Source organism: Macrotis lagotis, chromosome X, assembly GCF_037893015.1.
Source record: "Macrotis lagotis isolate mMagLag1 chromosome X, bilby.v1.9.chrom.fasta, whole genome shotgun sequence".
In the NCBI taxonomy this organism is placed as follows: Eukaryota; Metazoa; Chordata; class Mammalia; order Peramelemorphia; family Peramelidae; genus Macrotis; species Macrotis lagotis.
Genome location: NC_133666.1, coordinates 131,428,663 through 131,450,415, shown reverse-complemented (window position 1 = coordinate 131,450,415; position 21,753 = coordinate 131,428,663).

The window sequence follows — 21,753 nt, the reverse complement described above, 5'->3', positions numbered from 1 at the left end:
TCATACTTTCTACTTGATAAGCTTTGGAACTCATGCTGTTTGCTTTTCCCATGCTGCCTACAAGTCATTTGGAAGAGGGATGTGGCATAAAGTGTCCTAAGGAACTTGCATGGTCCACTGGCCTTGTTGAAAGCTGGAAAACAGATCACTCACTTTGCAGTTTGGGTGGATTTTTGATTGTATGGACAGAGCCTGCAAAAAAAAAAAAATCTATGTAATGTATTGCAATGTTTTATTTAGATACACTCACATTTATATACATGTGGAATATATCTAAAATTTAGCTTGCAAAGTTTAGGAAATATTCATATGTAATGTATAAAATGTGGCCTGCAAAAGTCTGTGTAATATTTATGTGTCTGTATGCACATGCATTGTGTGTATATATATATATATATATATATCTAGTAGATTGCCAAAGTCTATATTATATATGCAAACACACATGAGATATATACAAAAAAGGTGAAAAAAAAAGACAAAATCTTAAAGTAGGGGAGTTGAACTCGATCTTTAAGGTTCCTTAGAAGTCTAAAATCCTGGGGCAGCTAGGTGGAGCAGTGGATAAAGCACCTGCCCTGGAGTCAGGAGTACTTGGGTTCAAATCCAGTCTCAGACACTTAATAATTACCTAGCTGTATGGCCTTGGGCAAGCCACTTAACTCCATTTGCCTTGCAAAAATCTAAAAAAAAGTCTAAACTCCTATATAAGAGTAAGTTGGCATTTTTATTGCATTTTAAGGTTTGTTACCTATGTTATCTGATTTGATCTGCACAACTCTGGAAGGCAGATGCACTTAGCATTGCCATTTTGCAGATACAGAAACTGGAAGTGCCTTGTTCAGACTGCAAAGGTCAGTATAATACATAATATAACATAACATATCTATCTATCTAGACTTATGCTATATCTAAAACTTAGAAAAATATATATATGTATACACATATATACAATAAATCTAAAATTTAGATTGCAAAGTCTATGTAATATATATGTAACATATAGAAAACCTTACCCAGCAAAAGTCTATGTAATATATGTAGGCACACATATTTATGCATAACTTAGCCTGGAAAAGTATAAGTTTTAAATAGGTATACATATATATATATATATATATATATACATATATATATATACACTTTATATATAAAACAACCTGTAAACTAGTAATAATGTGTGTATATGAATGTTTTATATTTTATATACATTACATATATAACTTATACAAAAGTATATGCAATACATGTATGAATACTTACATATGTTCATATTTATAGTACATATAAAATGTGACCTGCAAATGAATGTATATAAGCACATATATTAGCACTATATATCATTACATATATTAAATATGCTATATATATCATGTATATCATAGAATTTAACATTTACCTAAATACTTAAATGTATAGATGCATATACATTGACACAAATGCATATATTCGCATATATATATATATATATATATAAAATTTATATATGTATATAAAATCTAGGTAAATTTTAAATGCTACAATAATTTAGAAATTACCTTCTCTGAATATGGCAAATGTACCAAGATAGGCATTTCATACTATGCAAGTCTGTGGATTTTAATGATTTTTTTTTCCTAAGTGGGTCTTGACTGTAGCCAGCCAGATAGTTGAACTCTTGTTCTCAGCAGAAGGCAATTTTCTAATTCTTCCTCCTCAGGTTTCTTGTTGTTTCCTGCCTGATTTCAGGCCAGGCCTCATCAGGCAGGCCAGGGCGAGGCTTTGTCCAACTCCTTCCTTTGCCTGGAGGCCCAATAAATGTTAACATTTGGTTTAGATGGAAGGTGAACAAAAAAGTTACATTGCTAAACTAAGAAAATTCATTTCTTGTAAGTTTTGAACCTTATCCAATTTCTACCTTGGGACAAACTGATAGGATCATAGAGCTTGAGATAGAGGGGACCTCAACAGCCCATCTAATCCAACCCCTTCTTTTTATAGATAAGGAAACCAAGGAACAGGTAGGTAAAGCAATGTGTTCCAAGTCATATAGACAGCAAATGTCAGAGGACATTCTTTGATGTCATAGCTTGCACTTTTGAACCATCCTGCCTATCCTTCAAATTTTTTCTTATGGAATTAGAAGAAACAAACTGATGGGAAATCTTAGGATAAAAATTATTGAGCTGAGACTCATATTTCCATACTTTTTCATTAATTAATTTATATAGAAAGATCTACAAATGAAGCTTAGTTATCTAAATTGCTAGTTAGCATTGTTTTAAATAAAAACTTATTTAAAAATTGACTTGGAATAGTCATAAAAAGGGTCACATGAATTTCTTAAATAGCTTTTTTGTACCACTTTTTTTCTGAATATATTATTCTTTTTTCCCCCCCTTTATCCTCCCAAATGAGCCATTCATTTAAACAAAGAGGGGGGGGGAGAAAAGAACGAAAAAAGTAACCCAGAAAAACCAACAAACAAATCCGATATTTGGATCTGACAGTGCATTCAGCAATTCATAGTATTAGTTCTTCACCCCTACAAAGGAGGTACAGTTTCTTAAATCTTTTCCAGGGTCATGTTTGCAGACCAGCTCATTTCTGCAAAATCTCTCTTTTATAGCCTAAGACATCATGAAAAGGACTGTTCCTGTCCTGCAGCAATTCCTCTGGGAGTCATTAATATCATCCCTTTCTTATCACGAATGGTGTGTTGAACAGCAGCAATGTATTTTTCCCACTTGCAACAATTCTGAGTCCAAGTGATTTGAGGATAGTGACTATGATTTATATAGCATTTTGCAATAAGAAAAGTTCCTTTGACATAATCCTTTTAATTATAGCTTTTTGTACAAATATATTTGTACTAATATAAATTTTACAATTGAATTTTTCTAATTTTCTCCTTTTACAAGGGGGGGAAGCTGAGGCCTAGAGAGTTCAAGTAGTTTGTACAAAGATATACCTTTAGCCAAGATTTGATCTGGGATTCTAACTCAAATCTTTTAACTCCTCCAAATTAAAAATTCTTTTCACTAGACCAGGTATCCTTTCCTAAGAAGATTATCAATATGCCCAATATTATTGATTGGGTAAGTATGAACATATTAAAGTAGTGCAGCATAATGGAAATCATAATGAACCTAGAGACTGAATTGTCACTTTTGATACTAGTTATGTTACCATGGGCAAGTTGCCTACCTTCTATGAGCCTCAGTTTCCACCTTTATAAAATGGGATTTAGAAATACTTTCAGAATTACTTACAGAGCTGAGTGACAAAGCTGAACTTAAGAGTTCTGAAATATGCTTGATAGAGGAATTATTTTTTATATAACTTCTGAGGCTATATATTTTTTTTAATCAGTAAAATAAAGGGGCTGTATTTCTAAAGCTCCTTCCAACTCTAACAGTAGGAACATAGAAAGTAATGCTGGATGAGAAGTCGGAAGACCTAAGTTCCAGACACAACTCTCCTATTGACTTTTTTCGATCTCCTTTGGCAAGTTATAGTAGGATGTGAGTAGCAGAGTGCTGGCCAATGGTTAACAAGAGGCTCTCTAAGACAACAATGTACATAACAATATACTTTTAAATTTTGTTTATTTATTTATTTTTTTTGAAAGGCAAACAGGGTTAAGTGGCTTGCCCAAGGCCACACAGCTAGGTCATTATTAAGTGTCTGAGATAGGATTTGAACCCAGGTACTCCTGACTCCAGGGCCAGTGCTATACTTTTAAATTTTGGAGGCAGACTTAAGTGACTTGTCCAGGGTCACACAGCTAGTAAATGTCTAAAGCAATCTACCTACTGTGTCATCTAACTACTCCATAATGACTTTTAAACTTTATCTGTTCTACTAATATTTCCTCTATCAATTTTTAAAGTCTAGAAATCAACCAAACAATAAATCAAGCCCTGATTTGTAGTATTTGCCAATATATGAGAAATAAATGCTCACATTAAAAAAAAAATTGACAACCTGCTCACCAGAGCTGGCTCCAATACGCCCCTAGATGTGAGTACGATTCAAACTTCTGAGTCCAAATTCAGTTCTGTCACCATCACTTCACTATAATTCCACAGTGGAGAATCATTTGTTTGAATAGCAATTGTTTAGTAAAGGGCTCCCAATGAGCTAGGTTTGAATGACAGGATTTCTACACTCCTCCTCCTCCTCCTCCTCCTCCTCCTCCTCCTCCTCCTCCTCCTCCTCCTCCTCCTCCTCCTCCTCCTCCTCCTCCTCCTCCTCCTCCTCCTCCTCCTCCTCCTCCTCCTCCTCCTCCTCCTCCTCCCCAAGCTGAGTTCCCAACTGTGACAGACACCTTTTTCTTTTCTTTCTTTCTTTTTTTTAATAGCCTTTGGCTCCACCCTAATGAGCAATTAACCCCAGCTGAGCCCTGCCTCTGCTTAACATGCCTCCTAGAGAAGACACCTGTTCAGGGTTTTCTCCTGGAGCAGAGGCTAGGCTCCTTTCTAGTGCCAACTACTGGGTGGGTCTCACTCTATCTCCTTCCCTCATCACCAGGCAAGGTACCTCTTCAAGTCTTAGCAATGAGAGAAATGAAACAACCCCCAGTGAAGATTCTAACCATCTCAATCGAAGAAAGAGATCAAATGCATTCTAAACCTAAGGAGGAAAAGAGGTGGGGTGTGTTAGAGGTGACAGGGTAAGATGGTGGTCATTTCCACAGCCATTTACAAAATAATTGCAAGCTTTGTATTAGAGCTCCTTACATACATGAAGGACCTAGGTATAATTTAAGGAACTTTTCATTTCTCTACTTTATTAGCCTAACTCAAAATAATCTGGGAACTCCATTATCTGACATTACTACCACTACTCTGGAATATAGTAACTAGCTCCCCTTATAAGCACACAGGTTGGCAAGGCATTAATAGGTTTATTTACAAGTCAAATGAAATAAATAGAATTTATATCAGGACCCACTGAAAATAATACTACCCATTCATCAGAAACTATTCTCTAGAGGCCTGTTTCACTTGAACTTTTGCCCTGGGTAGAGATCTTTAACTTGGCATACCTATGAAGTTACTTTTTCATGTCAGTAGTTCTTCTCATAGCCCCTCTGTCTTTCTTTTATAGTAGATGTTTCTAGTCACTGTTCTTAATAGCTACCTGTTTAAAACCTTAACTAAAGGGAGGCAATCAGGGCTTTTCCTCAAGGGAAATGAAATTTAGAGGGCATGACATTTCAAACATGCCTTCTTCCAGAAGCATAGAAAAACAGAGCTTAGAACCTAGTTAGCAAGATTAATTAGCTAAAATAGGAAGATACCAGATGGTGCACATTGCTAATAACATCCGTCTGTGAGCCACTGTAGTCACTAATCTCCTCTCCCACTCAACAAAGTTTGTCTTAATTAATTCTTATTTTACAGTAATTTCATCTCATAGGATCATAGATTGAGAGTTGGAAGGGGCCTTGGAGGGCATCTAATTCAATCCCCTAATTTTTACCTGGGGAAACTGAGAAATGAAATGACTAGTTCATATAAGTAGTAAATGGCAGAGCTAGTGTCCCTTTTCCCTTTACTATTAAGGTCCTTGTCATGAATTATGAAGTTGATTTTGGGGTATATTTTGTACTGGTTGCCATGAGTTACTGTTTGGCTCTAGCATTGAAATGCCTACTTATAGATTTGCTTCTATCCTGTCCCTTTCTAACATCCTTCGTTAGTTTTGCAGCAATTTCTTCTAGCAGTTCTCTACAATTTCCATCAGATGGCGGTCATTCCCTTTCTCAGGGGACCCGATTTCAATTGTTGGGAATCCTTGGCCTTCTGTAAAACAGTTCAAAAGCTCAACACCAGGTAAAACTTTTTTTTTCTGGAATATTCTATTAAATATGGCAGTGAAGTAGATAGAATACTCAACACAAAGTCAAGAAAAGCAGAATACAAATTCAGCCAACATTACTTACTAGCTGTGTGACCTTGGACAAGTCATTTAACTTTTCTCAGTTTTAGTTTCCTCATCTGTAAAATGGAAGCAATAATAGCACCTACCTCCCAGGATTAATGAGGATAAAAGGAGATAACATTTGTAAAACACTTTACACAACACTAGCTATGTATGCTAGTTAGCTTTATATGTTACTAACTAGCTCCATAATATTATTACTATGCTAACTATATATATATATATATATATATATATATATATATGTATATATATTTCTAGCTTCATAGTACTAGTTATTACTCAGTAAATAGGTTATATATGAACATATAGTCAATATTAATTTGTAAAGGAAAAAAGTGAGGAGTATAAGAGTAATTGTACAGTGCATGCTACTTATTCAAATATTAACCTAATATAAAGTAATATATTTTTGGAAGTGTTTAAGTGTGTGCTCAAAATTGTTTAAAATCTTATTCTCCAGGAAAAAATGTATGCACAATACACTTTTATATTTAACCTTAATTATTAACACCATCTCTAAGTTTAGACAATCAACAGAATAAACTGGCCCCTAATTTGGAGTATTTTTCATTATCTGAGGTGTAAATGCTGACATTAAAACTGTAATAACTGGCTTGTTAGCCAGTCTTAGCAGGTTCAGCACATCCATATGTTCAATCCTCTTTGAATCACCCTTTATTTCAGTCTCCATGGTTCCATACCTTACACAGAATTATATATATCAATTCTATATAATTCAACATAAAAATCAGTTTATTGGGTTAAGATATTATGTCAAGAAAGAAATGGTTGAATGTAAATTTGTTATTGTTGTTCATTTGTTTCTGACTCTTCATGACCTAATTTGGGGTTTTCCTTGCAATATAATATATTGGAATGATTCACCATTTCTTTCTCTAGCTTATTTTATAGATGAAACAAACAAAAAAAAGATGAGGGTTAAGTGATTTGCCCAGGGTCACACAGCTAGTAAGTGACTGGAGTCAAATTTGAACTCAGATCTTCCTGATTCCAGAACAGGTACTCTATCCACTGTATCACCTAGTAAATATGTCACTTCAATTTGATTCAATTCAGCAAGCAAGGCATCATTGGTTCTGAGGATATAACAAGAAAAACAAGAAATTAGTTCTTACCTTCAAGGAGATTAAATTCTACCAGGGAGAATAATATATAAACAAATAAGTAAATCAGAGCTAAGAAAGTTATAAGAGGACATCTAGTCTAGGGTTTCTTAATTTGGAGGAACATGCATAGATTTTGTGGAGGACTTGGGTGGGAAAATTTTGCATCTTTATATCAATATAATTGATTTCCTTTATAATCCCATGTATTTTTAATGCATTTAAAAACATTACTCTGAGGAGATTCTACATTTTATCAGATTGTCAAAGGGATCCAAAGTACACCAAAAAACAACTTACAACCCTGGATCTAGGACAACCCCTTATATTATATAGTAAAGATAACTAAGGCACTGAAATTTGAAATTGTTCACAATAATTTAGTGGCAGAGAGGAAACTATATTACCCAGGTGTCCTATCACTCAATTCATTCTGCTTGTCACTGGAATTGGATAGTATTTCTTTGTCTCTTTGTCATGAAATAGCAAAGTCTAAAGGATGGATGCTTCTATATTAGAGTTCTTAATCTTTGAGGTATCATTATCCCCTTTGGCTGCCTGGTGAAGTCAATAAACATTCATTAAGCAATGACTATGTGATAAGTCAATGAACCTCTTCTTACAGTAAGACTTTGAAATGTGCAATATAAAATACATAGCAAAACAAGGCCAAACAATGATACTGAAATAGGAGTATAATTTTTTTAAGGTTCATGGGTCTCAGATAAAGAATCCCTAAATCAGTGACTCTAGTTTCAATCTCTTCAAAGCTTCTTGCATAGATCTCAATCCTCTTATGCAGATTACAAAACCACTGTGATCCAATGACTACTATTTTTTCAACATAGCACTGTTTCCCATCTCCAGGCATTTTTCAGTGGCTATCTTCCACAACTAGAATTCTGTTCTTTCTCATCCTTACATCCTTACCTCCCAGCTTGCTTGACTTTCTTCAGGTTTCAAACAAGTCCTTCCTCCTGCAGGAAATACTTTAATAGGTCTTCTTAATCTTAGTGCCTTCCCTCTATATCTTGTTTGTACATAGTCATTTGAATGTCTCCTCTATTAACTGTGACTGTTTTTTTGGGCTAACTTTGTATCCCTAGTGCTTAGAAGAGTTGAGGTACAGAGTGGGTACTTAACAAATGTTGAATGGATTGAGTTAGACTGGTTTGGCTTCACCAGTCAGTCAAAGGGAATGTTAACATTCCAGAGGTTAAGAAATTCAACTGTAGAAGATTCCACCATTTAGACTTCACTGTTTCATACCAAAGAGACAAAGGAACAATGTTAGAGTCCAATGGTGAAGTGAAAGACAGGACATATGGAATATATAGTTCCTTCTCTGTCACTAACTTACTTTCTGCCTTTGAACAAACTATATCAAATTCTCATGCTTTTATATAAGGAGTTATTGAATGACTGATTAGTAGGAAGAGATGAAAGTGTAGGGGCTAAATCAAATGGGAATAGATGAAAATTTATTTATAGAACACTTGATCAAGAACCATATAGGTGGGGTGGCTAGGTGGTGTAGTGGATAGAGTACTGGCCCTGGAGTCAGGAGTACCTGAGTTCAAATCCAGTCTTAAACACTTAATAATTACCTAGCTGGTTGGCCTTGGGCAAGCTACTTAACCTCATTGCCTTGCGAAAAAAAAAAAAAAAAGAACCATATAGGAGCATGGAGTAGAAGATTCAATATATCTGAGAATAGGAGGGCTTTTTCTTTTTCAGTTTTTGAGCTTATGTTCTAAAATGTTATGTCATATGTTTATGTGCCTTATCTACAAAATGGTCATGAAATTCTTGCATTATACACAGATTTCCTGTGAGAAAAATGCTTTGTAATAATTAAAGCCTAGGGAAATGTGAGTTATGATTATTATTTAGCATGAAGAATTTAGTATGAAGAAAGGTTGGATGAGTTGTATTAAAAATAGGTTTGGATTCAAAAATGTAATAATTCAGCAGTATATTCCTAGGGAGTCTGAAAGTCCTCTCCTCCCTATTTCTTAAGTGTCTCTCCCCCCCACCTCCATTTCTGAATTGTCCAACATAGCAATCAGTTTGTTGGGTCATGACATTGTGTTAAGAAAGATTTTATTAAATGTAAAAATAGCACTTCAATTGGATTCAATCCAATAAGTATTTGCATAGGGTTCTGAGGATATAAAAAGAAAACCAAACTTTCCTGTCTTCAAGGAGATTACATTCTACAAGGGTCATAATATATATAAATAGATAAGTAAATTCAAGATAACTTGAAGAAGGAAAGATAATACTAAAAATTAGGAGAAACAGGAAAGGCTTTCTGTGGAAGGTAGCATCTCAACTTGCATTAAAGGTGACTAAGCATTTTTCAGAGGTGGAAACAAGGAGAGAATTTTTCGGGAAGAGGATAGTTTGTGCAAAAGCAAAGAGATGGAGACAGAATATTGAGTATGGGGAACAAGAAGTTGGTCTTTTGGGCTGGGATATAAAGAGAGGTTAGGAGAGTTGATATGATCTAAGTCTGAAAAGGTAGTATAGAATCAACTTATGAAATACATTTTATGCCAAATTGAGGAATGTTTATTTTACCTTAAAAGCAATGGGGAACTACTGTGGGTTCCTGAGCAGAGCAGTAACATGCTCAGACCTGTGTTTTTAGAAAATTATTTTAGCCAATGTGTTTAGAATAGAAAGGTGAAAGACTAGAATCAGAGAGTTCCACTGAGAAATGATTGCCTTAGACTAAGAAAAATGGTGATGAGGACTTGAGTCAGATTAGTGAAAACATGAGTGGAGAGAAGGGATGGATTCAAAGGATATTGTCAAGGGAGGCTAGGGATATCTAAGTTCATAGTTACATTTTTACATTAGCAGTTTCAGAAAAGAATAGCATGTCAGTGAAAAGGTGGACCTTAGAAAACAACCAAATTATATTGTTTGAACAAAGAGTGGGAGGAAGGAGATTTACGTTTTAGTCCTAGCTTTATCATGAGCTAGCTCTGTAATAGTGACACATCTATACTTATCTCTGGGTCTCCATTTCCTTACTTATCAAGTGCTAGATTAGAATAGATTGGCAGCTCTCAGTCTTCTTTGATATAAAGATTCTTTTCAACATTAAAATTTTTTTCATTCTCCCAGATGACAGTTGTCATATTTTTAGGATCTGTTGATGGAAAAAATGTGTTGACAGAAAGCTACTGTGAATTCAGTAATGTTCTTTAAAAATAATTTGTATATTAAAAATCACAACAGTGTCTATTTGAAAACTAGAAATGTATATATGTGTGAGACATATTATTTATTCAGTCAACAAGAGTCATGTTTGCTTATTTATTGTGATTACACTGCATATTTTGTTGATTCTAAATAAAGGTTAAAAATGAGATTGCTTGGTGTGTGTATAGATTTTGTAGACTCATTGCAAAACTGCTCAGCCCATAGTATCAGAACCAATGATGTGAGACATCAGGGTACAGTGGAAAGAACACAAACCTGGTTACTTGGGTTCAAATCTCCCCTCTGACTCTTAACATCTCTGTGAATTTGGTTGAGTGGCTTAAAATAACTTGGCCACCAGGTGGCGAAATACATAGATCCTCTCTTTAGCAAGACTTAAGATAGGTAAATGACTTAGTACACGAAGCAACAGACTTGGAACCTGGACTACTCATCTTCTTGAGTTCAAAATCCACCCTCACGCACTTACTAGCTGTGTGACTCTAGGTAAGTCACTTAAGTTTGCTTCCGTGTGAACTGGAAAAGGAAATAGCAAACCATTTCAGAATCTTTGCCAAGAAAATCATGAAGAATTGGACATGATGGAAAACAAATAAACAGCAAAAACTTCACTAGGTGACCCTGGGCAAGTAACTCAACCTCTACTTGCTTCAGTTTCCTTATCTGAAAAATGGGACTAAATTATTTATATTTTTATTTTGATCCATATGGTAGAACTAGATGATGTCTAGCTCTAGAGCTGGGCAACTCTAAGATCTGCAAGGTCTCCTCTCCCTCTATTTCCATATTTGTACAATGCCTCTTAAGAAACAAAAGAAGGAAAGTGATTTATAAATATCTCTCAGCTACTATAAATAACTAGAAGGAGCCATTAAAGTTCTTTTGAAAATTTACAAAGCATTTTTTTAGTTACAATAGCCCTAGAACACAACCAGTATTTCCGTTTTATAGATGAGGAAATGAAGAGAGGTGAATTGATTTGCCAAAGGTCATAGAGCTAATAAATGACAGGGTCACACTCTGAGCTTAAATTTCTTTTTAAAAGACCCTTATTTAACTATAGTAACTATTTCAAATTTGATGGTGATATGCTGTGATCCGGGACTTATAAGAGCTAATAAAATTGTCCAAACATTTCTGTTTTCGAATTCTCAGAAGGAGATGCAAAAATAAGACTTCAAAATTTCCCTAAGAATCACTAGAAAAGGAATGTGAGGGAATTTTAAAAATATATTTATATTAATATATTTTATTTTCAAATTACCTACATTACTTCCAATATCTGACCCATCATTTCCCCCCTCTCCATTATTCAGGAATTAAATGCTATAAGGTGAATATTTTTGTTTCCTTTCCTGGTCTGCCCTGGCATTTTATAGAGAGGGAACTGAGACCCAGAGAAGAAATATAGATTGTCTAAGGTCACACTGGTAACAGAACCAAGGCCTCAGTTAACCAAGCCAGGGCTCTTTCCACTCTATTTCCTTGCCTTCTTTTATGATAACAGTAATAACACAGATGCTCTCCTTTGCTGGATTCCAAGGCCAAGTCAATGAATTTTTATTTTTATTTTTGATGGAAATCACAATTTGATGATACATTGAAATGTTGAGCAGACAGTGAGAGCCATTGAAACCAAAGTGGGCTAAGTAGGAGGTGGGGAAAGACATTGAACTTGGACATCAGTTTCATGTTTTTTTATTTTAAGTTTTGACTGCTACAGACAGAGCAGGTGTGTTCAAAATCAATTTTTCAGAATGCTGAATAACTTTAATTTAGTTTGGGGGAAAATTCCTGTCTTTTCAGCTTTTCTTAGAAAAATATACAACAGGATGTTTGGTCATCATTGGCCCAAATTGCAAGTAGTCTTCCCTCTTCAGCATTTTGATAATTGATCTAATCTCTTGTATTTAAACTAGATTTAGCAACTAAGCTTTCTGCCTATTTTTTGCTATTATATTGCAAAATTTCCTCTTTTGATTACTTTTTAGGGAAAAATAACTTTCTGAAAGTAACTTTAATATCAGGTCTATCTGCCTTCAACTCCCAATATAAAATATTAACTGACATTTATATAGTGCTTTAAGGTTTTCTCAAAGTGTTTTCTATACTTATCTAATCCTCACAATAATCCTGTGAGTTACTTGTTGTAGGTATTATTATCCCCATGGTACAGATGAGAAAACTTAGTCCCAAGAGTAGGAGAGCATCATGAGTACTAGATTCCAGTGTAAGAAGAGTTCAATTCTTGCTTGAGACTCTAAACATTTGTATAATCTGGGGCAAATTTACCCACTCTGGGAGTGTAAATGGAAAGTTCTAGTCAAAAACTTTCAGAATCTATCTTTGGGAAGGTGAATTGGGTCTTCTTTTGTCTTAAGTTTTTTTTTTTTAATTTTTTTAGTCGGGGAAGAGAGACAATTAGAGTTTTGTGACTTGCCCACAGTCATGTATCTAGTAAGTATCTAAGGTTAGTTTGAACTAAGGTCATTCTGACTCCAGGGCCACTTGCTCTACATTTAGTTGTCCATTTTTTCCTCAATTTTTTTTTAGGTTTTTGCAAGGCAAATGGGGTTAAGTGGCTTGCCCAAGGCCACACAGCTAGGTAATTATTAAGTGTCTGAGACTGGATTTGAACCCAGGTACTCCTGATTCCAGGCCTGGTGCTTTATCTACTGCTCTACCTAGCCGCCCCAATTTTTTCTCAATTCTTACCTAGTCTTTAGTCATTGAATAGGTCTGCTCTCAGACAAACTGGGACCTGGAAAACTTGTTAATTTTTAAAAAGTCAAGGTTGCCCCCTGAATCCTAGGCCATCTCTAGTATCCTGATCTTTATTTGTCATTGGACTCTGATGTCTCTAAAGGAGAGTGAGGCTGTTGACCTTGTACAGCTCTCCCTCATTCAAAGTCAATTTATAAACAAGTCAGGATACCATGTCACTGGTCCTCCTTGAGAAAGAAGGACAAACAACAGATTTCATCATCTGTAAAATGACAATGTCAGAGTAGAGAACCTTAAGAGTACTTTTTAACATTAAACTCTATGATCTTATGACTTGTGCAACACAAAACTAGTAAATGTCTGAGGTGGGATCAGACCTAGTGATTCCCACTTCAAAGTGCAATATTCCATCCACTCTTTGAGAGTTCAGTGTTTTGCAGAAAGCTTAATGGTTAATTTTCTAAAATAATCCTATTTGAATAAGGCATTCCTTCCAATATCATATTACAATCTTCTCATTTTATAGATATCTGGATTTAGGCACTACCTGGATTGGGTTTCCCCATATTGCTTTATCAAACTTAGGCTTGATTCCATTTCCATTAAGAGCCAATCACTTCACCAGATATGCCTCTCAATTAGCAAGTACAGTTCAGTATCTTGACAAAATTTTTAGCTGTTAATAGACTTATTTCTTTTTGTTAGGCCCAGAACTTCATCTAGATCCTTGAGACCTGATCTATGCTTTGATGGGAGTTGGAGAGGCAATGATGGGTGGACTTTGAAGAGTTAAGCAGTTTCTGCTGGGGGGAGAAGTGATGTCAACCCCAAACTGGGTCTATTTCTGGAACTGAGCTGTGAAAACACATGACCTGTCTTTATACATAAACGTTGCCAAGTAAAACTGATAAAATATAATTGTTCATAGGGGCCCCAGATGAGTGCTGTTCGATAAGGAGTTAAACTGTTGGATTTTGGGTAGTATTTGCAGAACCCATAGCACCTACCACTTTCATGATTTCCTTGGCCTGGGGCGCATTTCCTATCCTGCTCAAATAAAGAGTCGGCATCAGTGGGTACCCCGACAGAACAATGAGCTGTTTTAATGGCCTTATGGAACTTATCTTGAGTCAACAGAAAAGTTTTGTCGTTACTAAGGATATTGTCAAGGGCAGCTGAAACAAGGGTTGCATTCAAGAAAATAGTCATTTACTTTTTAATGACCTAATAAGCATCACAGCTTCATGTTTTGGATTTGCTTAAAGCCATTTGCTTCTCTGCGGGGCTCATTTTCCATAATTGTGTGTAAACGGAGGGGGAGCACCAAGTCAGATAGAAAATGGGAAATGATATCACACCTAATTTACTTTAGATAGGGATAATACAGAAACTACTTCCTCATCTGTTTGCCATGAAAATGGAGAGTCTGATTCAGTGCAAACCAATGGAACACTATAGCTTGCATGAGAGCTTTCAAATACTTTAAGTAATTCTTTTCAGTCTTTGAGGACATCCCTCTGAAGCTAAGCACTGAAATAGAATGGGGGAGAGCTAGAGAGGAACTCTAATGATTATTGAATCTGACCTTTTCATTTACAGATGAGGAAGTTGAGGAGCAGAGGGAGAAAGTAGTTTTCTCAAGATATCATCTGCATTAATGTGAGTCAAAAGGTAAATGGCCCTGGATATCTCAACCACCCTTCCAGAGTCATAACCTGGCCTCCTCCTACCTTTCTAGGCTTCTCACACCCTACTCCTCCCTGTGTATTCTGGGGCATTGACCTTCTTGCTATTCTGCAACACAAGAAGTTCCATCTCTCTATTCTGGCAATTTTCACTGACTGATCCCTTATCTGAAATTTTCTTCCTCCTCATCTCCTTCTCCTGACTTCCTTCAGTTGCCAACAAAAATTCTACCTTCTTCAAAAAGTCTTTTCCGGTCTACCCCTCCCTCATTTAGGATGAGCAACAAATAACAATAATTGTCAATTTTTTCATATATCTATATATCTTATTTGTATGGAGTTGCTTGATTTTTACCTTCCCCCATTAGACTGAGCTTTTTTAAAGTAAGGACTGTTATTGGTCTTTTTTGGTATGTTCAACACCTTTCATAAAGTCTAGCCCACAAAGTGTTTTAGAAATGCTTACTGAATAACTCATGGCAAAAGGGAGAAATGAAGAAGGAGTTCTTAACAGTTTTGTGTCATGTACCCTTCTGACAGTCTGGGTAAACCTGTAGACCTTTTCTCAGAGTAATGTTCTTAAAATACATAGGGTTATGTGGATAGAGCACTGGCCCTGGAGTCAGGAGCACCTGAGTTCAAATGTGGCCTTAGACACATAATAAATACCTAGCTATGTGACCTTGGGCAAGTCACTTAGCTCATTGCCTTGCAAAAAAAACACAAAAAAAGTGCAAAATACATAAGATTACCAAAAACCCCCCAATTATATTATGTTTATCTTCCTTCCTTTCCTTCCCTCTTCCTCCCTCCCTGCTCCTTCCTTCCTTCCTTCCTTCCTCCCTTCCTTCTTCCATAGTAATATGAAATACATAGAATTGGAACTCTGGATCTCCACTAGGTACTCATTCAGCCTCTGTGTATTCTCTTCTTCAAAGAATTGCAGGAGTTCCAAAATTGGAAGCAACTTAGAGATCATTTAGTTCAGTCCATATTAGATCAAGAATTATCTTCGAAAGTCATGACTTCATTGAGAAGGAATGAACTCCAGTTTCAAAATCAATTGGTATAGGACTCTCTTCTCATTGGTGGAGGTCAATAGCTTGCCCCTGTGCAAGGGGTAGGGTAGAGTTGATAAGGGTGGGAAAGAAGAGAAATTTTCTTTTCTCATTGAGTCTTTGAGATTTCTTCAAAAGAACTGTCTGTAAAAACAGGCTGGGGTTTGGATTTGGTGGCCAGCCCCACTTCAACTGCCCCATGCCTTGGGGTGCCAATACACTCCTTTTTGTTTTATTTCCTGAGTTTGCCTTTAATTGATCAGAGAGGTCCAAGTTAGGATTTTTCTTTTAACACTAACATTTCAAGCAGGGGTTTGTAATCTGAGGTCCAATAACTCTCTCTCTCTCTCTCACTCTCTCTCAACATTTTCATAATTATATTTCAATGTAATTGGTTTCCTTTATAGTCATTTGTATTTTATTTTATGCAATTCAAAACACTATACTGAAAAGGGGTACCTAAGATTTAACAGATTCTCAAAGGGGTACAGGATACACAAAAAAGGGTAACAACCCTTAGCTTAGAGTTTTCCCCTAATGGAATTGATAGCATCTGCTTCTTGAGGTAGTGAATTATCTGTCATGGATGGTGTTCATGTAGCTGCTGCATGGCTAGTTCTTTTTTGGCTAAAGATTAATAGCAGATTATAAAAATAGTCAAAAGTAATGAGCACCTGATCTAGAATGGTGAAATTATAAAAAATTCAGTTCTGTTTATCTCTGAATATTTCTCATTCACTTTTTAAAAATTCATTTTGAATTCCACAACCTTTCTCCCAATCTTGCTTCCCCCCCCCCCCCCAGAAGGCAGTCCCAGTCTTTACATTGTTTTCACAGTATACATTGATCCAACTTGAATGTGATGAGAGAGAAATCATATCCTAAAGGTAATAGTCTTTGGTCTCTGTTCAAACTCTACAGTTCTTTATACATTGCTAAAATATTCTTGTTTAAGAGCAAACATAATACCCCCTCCCTCACAAAAATATAGAACCTCATGAGAAATAAAGTAAAAGAAAGAGAAAAAATGTGTTTCAGTCTGTGTTCTGATACCATCAGCTCTGTCTTGGTTGGGATCACATTCTTCATCATAAGTCCATCACAGAAGCCACCTCCATACTTTTCCACAGTTGCTGCTGCTGACTGTAATTCCCTCCATCCATTCCTCCCCACTACCATATACTATATTCTCTCTCTCCCTTCACCCCATCCCTCTTCCAAAATATGCTGTAGGGCAGCTGAGTGGTGCAGCTGACAAAGCACAGGTCCTGCCACACACCACTCCAGAGACCCAGCAAACACCTGGCCCCGTGGTCTCAGACAGGCCACCCAATCCCAGCACCTTGCAAAAAAATAAAAAAGATAATGTGTTATATCTGACTGTTCTCTCCCATTATCTACCCTCCCCTTCATCACCCACATCCCTGTACCCCTTCTCTCCTCCTTACTCCAGATGTCTATACCCTATTGAGTGTGTATACTGTTTCCTCTCTGAGCTATTTCTTTTTCTTTTCTTTTCTTTTCTTTTTTTAGGTTTTTGCAAGGCAAACGGGGTTAAGTCACTTTCCCAAGGCCACACAGCTAGGTAATTATTAAGTGTCTGAGACCGAATTTGAACTCAGGTACTCCTGACTCCAGGGCTGGTGCTTTATCCACTACGTCACCTAGCCACCCCTCCCTGAGCTATTTCTGATAAGAGTGAAGGTTCCTTCATTTCCCCTCATCTTCCCCCCTTCCATATCATTGCAAAAGCTCATTGCAAAAAAAATGTCTTTTATAGGAAGTATTTTAGCCTATTCCACCTCTCCTTTCTCTTAATCCCAGTACATTTCCCTTTTAGCCACTGACTTCATTTTTACAATATATTATATCTTCAAATTCAGTTCTCTCCTGTGCTTCATCTATATAAGCTCCTTTTACTTGTTCTATTAAATGAGAAGTTTTATATGAGTATCATCAGTATCATTTTTTTTAGGTTTTTGCAAGGCAAATTGGGTTAAGTGGCTTGCCCAAGGCCACACAACTAGGTAATTATTAAGTGTCTGAGATCGGATTTGAACCCAGGTACTCCTGACTCCAGGGCCGGTGCTTTATCCACTACGCCACCTAGCCGCCCCAAGTATCATTTTTCTATGCAGGAATATACACAGTTCATCATCATTAAGTCCCTCATAATTTACCCTTCTCCTTTGCTTTCTATGCTCCACCTGAGTAATTGAAGGTCAAACTTTCTGTTCAGCTCTGGTTGTTTTAACAGGAACATTTGAAATTCCCCTGTTTCATTGAAAGTCCATCTTTTCCCCTGGAAGAGGATGTTCAGTTTTTCTGGGTAGTTCATTTTTGGCTGCATTCCAAGCTCTTTTGCCTTCTGGAGTGTGCCTTCTGTGTGTGAGGCTCTGACTGCTCTCCTGGTCTGTGAATGACCACAAGCGACACCCTTCTGCCATGGGGCTGAGGAGGAGGTCCCTGTTCTATTGGGGGGGGGGGGGCTAGACTGCAACCAGGATCTGAATGTGGTTAGAGCCCCAGAGTCCAGAGTCCTGTTCCAGGGACAGAGAACAGACCTCAAAAGTCTCCCTCCACTCCCCTATCTTCAGTGGGCTGAGCACTCAGGGCACAGTTGTCTGGAGGCTCCTACTTGCTGGCTCCTGCTTCCGTTTCCTGGATCTGGTGGTGTGGTGCTGACTGCTGCAACTGCCCTGAGGGCCTGGGCTTGGGGTTTGCTCTGGCAGAGGTCTCCTGGCTGATCCTCCAAGTTGTGCTTGGTGCTCCCCAGGGTGCAGGTCAGGAAACTGCTCCTGTAGCTGAGAGCCAAGGTTCTCAGGCACTTTGGGGCTGTTCCCAGGAGGCTGAAGTTTCTTCACTTTGGCAGGCTGCCCTTCTAACCCTGTGGAATGGAGTTTTTCCACTATTTTCCAGGTTACCTTAGACTGGAGAATTACCTCACTGGATCTTTTTGTGGGTTCTGTCTCTCAAAAATTTAGTTAGAGTCATAATTTTAAGGTTTTTGAAATATTTTGGAGAGAGCACCTAGGAGAAGCTCTTCTCCTGCTGCCATCCTGGTTCCACCCCACTATCTCTGAATATTTCTCTAGCTGCATGGTTCATTTTATATTTCCCTAGAAATGGTTGCATCTATATTTTAAAAAATCAAAGTATAAATAGTTTAATTCCAGGACTTTTAAAATCTTGTCAAAAGATATTTAATCCAGTTTGCTGTTATAAGGGTTTTTATTTTTACTTATTTTTTTAATAGATATTCAACAGAAAGTTGATGATTTTTTATGGATTTATCTTATATCTTATTTTGCTGAATTGTATCAATTTATTGAGGGGTTGAATTGAGGGGAATCTTTGTTCTTTGGATGTTTGACATAATTCATGGATTTGTCTAAAATGGTTTTATTGCTTTTGTTTTATTTTCTCAAGTTATCTAAGTAAGATATTATACCATCAGAAAACAGAAACAATTTTAATTTCTTTACCAGTGCTTACTCTTTTTTTTTTCATTTCTTACTGCTATGGCTAGAATGTTTAGAAATATTTGAAATAATGGTAGTAATAGCTGTCAGTCTTCCTTAACTCCTTATGCTGAATTAAAAGGTTCTAAAACTTACCTTAAATGATAAATTGAATGATTCTAAAATTAACCTTAATCTTGATGCCAATTCAAATAAATAAATTTTATCGTATTGAGAAAACAAACAACCTTCCATTCTTATGCTGCTATAGTATTCATATTTACATATATGTTTGCTTAGTGTATGCATACAATATGCAAAAATATTTTGAGATTTTACACAAAAAGGTAAGCTCCCCCAAAACAGGGACTGTATATTTCCATCTATATATTTCTATCATGAATCTGTATATTTCTATCATGAATCATAATGTCTAACATATATTAAGGACTTACTAAAAACTTTTTAAAGGAAAGAAGAACAAACTTAATCTACCATGATTTGTCCTTGATGAACTCATACTGGCTAAATGTGTTCCTGCTTCTTTATCTAGATCTTTATTAACCATACCTTGTTTATTATATTGAAAAATTTTACCAGGAATCAAAGTGTCAATCACTGAACTAAAGTTTTCAGATTCCATTCTTTGCTCTACTTTAATTGTGTTATCTTTTTCTTGCTCTCAGGCTCTTTGGGGCTGTTCCCAGGAGGCTGAAGTTTCTTGATCCTTCCAAGATCACTAACAGTGCTCTGCAACTATGACCAGGCAATTGTAGTCAATCCTGAAGGCTAGCAAGGTACCTCAAACATCTGACTTTATTAAAGCTATCAAGCCCAAAGACTTGAACATCCTGTATTCCTTTGGAGACCTATGACTTGAACTCCTTAAGGGAAGCTGTATGCTCTCTCACTATCTCCTTATTTTCCTTATGAATCAACTTGTTGTTCTCCATTTTGTTTGTCTTTTTTTTTTTGTCCAGAGATCCTTCTCCTTGTCAGAGAAAAGAGAAGCAAATTCAGATCTGCCTTCCCTACACTATTTATTTATTTATCGATTGATTGATTGATTTATCCATTCATTCATTCATTCATTTATTTATTTGTTTGTTTGTTTATTATTTGTTACTAGCCCTCTCCCAGCAAGTAATACTTATATCCTTTGTTTTTTGATCATCCACTTTTCACTACTAACAGACACATACACATACATGTGCAGGTGCACACCCACACACTCTCCCTCCCCCCCTTTTTTTCTCCTTAGCATCACTTGTCAGCTTCTTGTCATTTTGAGATTTAACCCTCTAGACATTGTTGTAATTGTTGTTCCTATTGTTGCTGAGTCATTTCTTAAGTGTCTGACTCTTGATGACCTAATTTGGAGTTTCTCATATGCCATTTCCTTCTCCAGCTCATTTTATAGCTAAGGAAACTGAGGCAAACAAGGTTAAGTGACTTGCCCAGGGTCACACTGCTATTAAGTGCCTGAGGCTACATTTGAACTCAGGTTTTTCTAATTCCAGGTCTGGTGCTCTACCCAGTGTGCCACCTAATTGCCCCTGGAAAGAAAAAAAATATATTTCCTTAATTTCTAGATTAACTCTTTCCTAATTCTTCTACCTCTGTCTGCTTCATTACTCATCTGTAAAATGAGATGGAGAAGGAAATGGCCAACCACTTAAATATCTTTGTCAAGAAAAATTCCAAATGGGGTCATAGTCAGGCATGACTCACATGATTGAAAAGCACCAACAATTTTTCCTTTTCCTCAGATAAAATATAAAGCTGAAAGAGAAAAGAGGTGATTGGATATTTAAGGTGATGGTTATGAAAAGATGGAAATTAATGGAAATGAAATTATGAGCAAAGAAGGTGCAATATTAATAATAGATAATACCTCTTGCAGCTCACAACATAAGCTTCTTGTAGGTAGAAAGTATTTTCTTTTTGTCTCTGTAATCCCACCACCTAGGTCCATAATAGTGTATATTAAATAGTTAATTTTTTGATTTAGTGTCTCATTCATTCAGTTTTGCTGCTGGGTCATAGATGAAATAAAACTATTGATCAGATAATCTTTTTAAATATATATTTTAATTTTTATTGATATCTTTGTTTCCAAGACTTCCCTCCCAGAGAGACAAAATAAGCAAAAAACTCAGTGCAACAAAAATATTGAAAAAATACTGAAAATATGTTCATTGTATCATAGTCAGAAAGTACCCACCTCCACAAAAGGTTAGGGTAGAAGTGTCTTTTTACATTGCTTGTTTAGAATCATACTCAAAATTTTGCAGCATTCATTTAAAATTTTTTCAGTGGTATTTTTCATTACAGTTATTGTGTATATTTTTTCTTTGCTCTGCTTTCTTCATTCTTTATCAGTTCATGTAGTTCTTTCCACACTTTTCTGTATTCATCACATTCATTGTTTCTTATATCATAGTATTACTCCATTATATTCATGAGTCACAATTTAATTAGCTGTAACCCTAACCTAGTTAATGGGCATCTATTTTTGTTTTCCAATTCTTTGGGA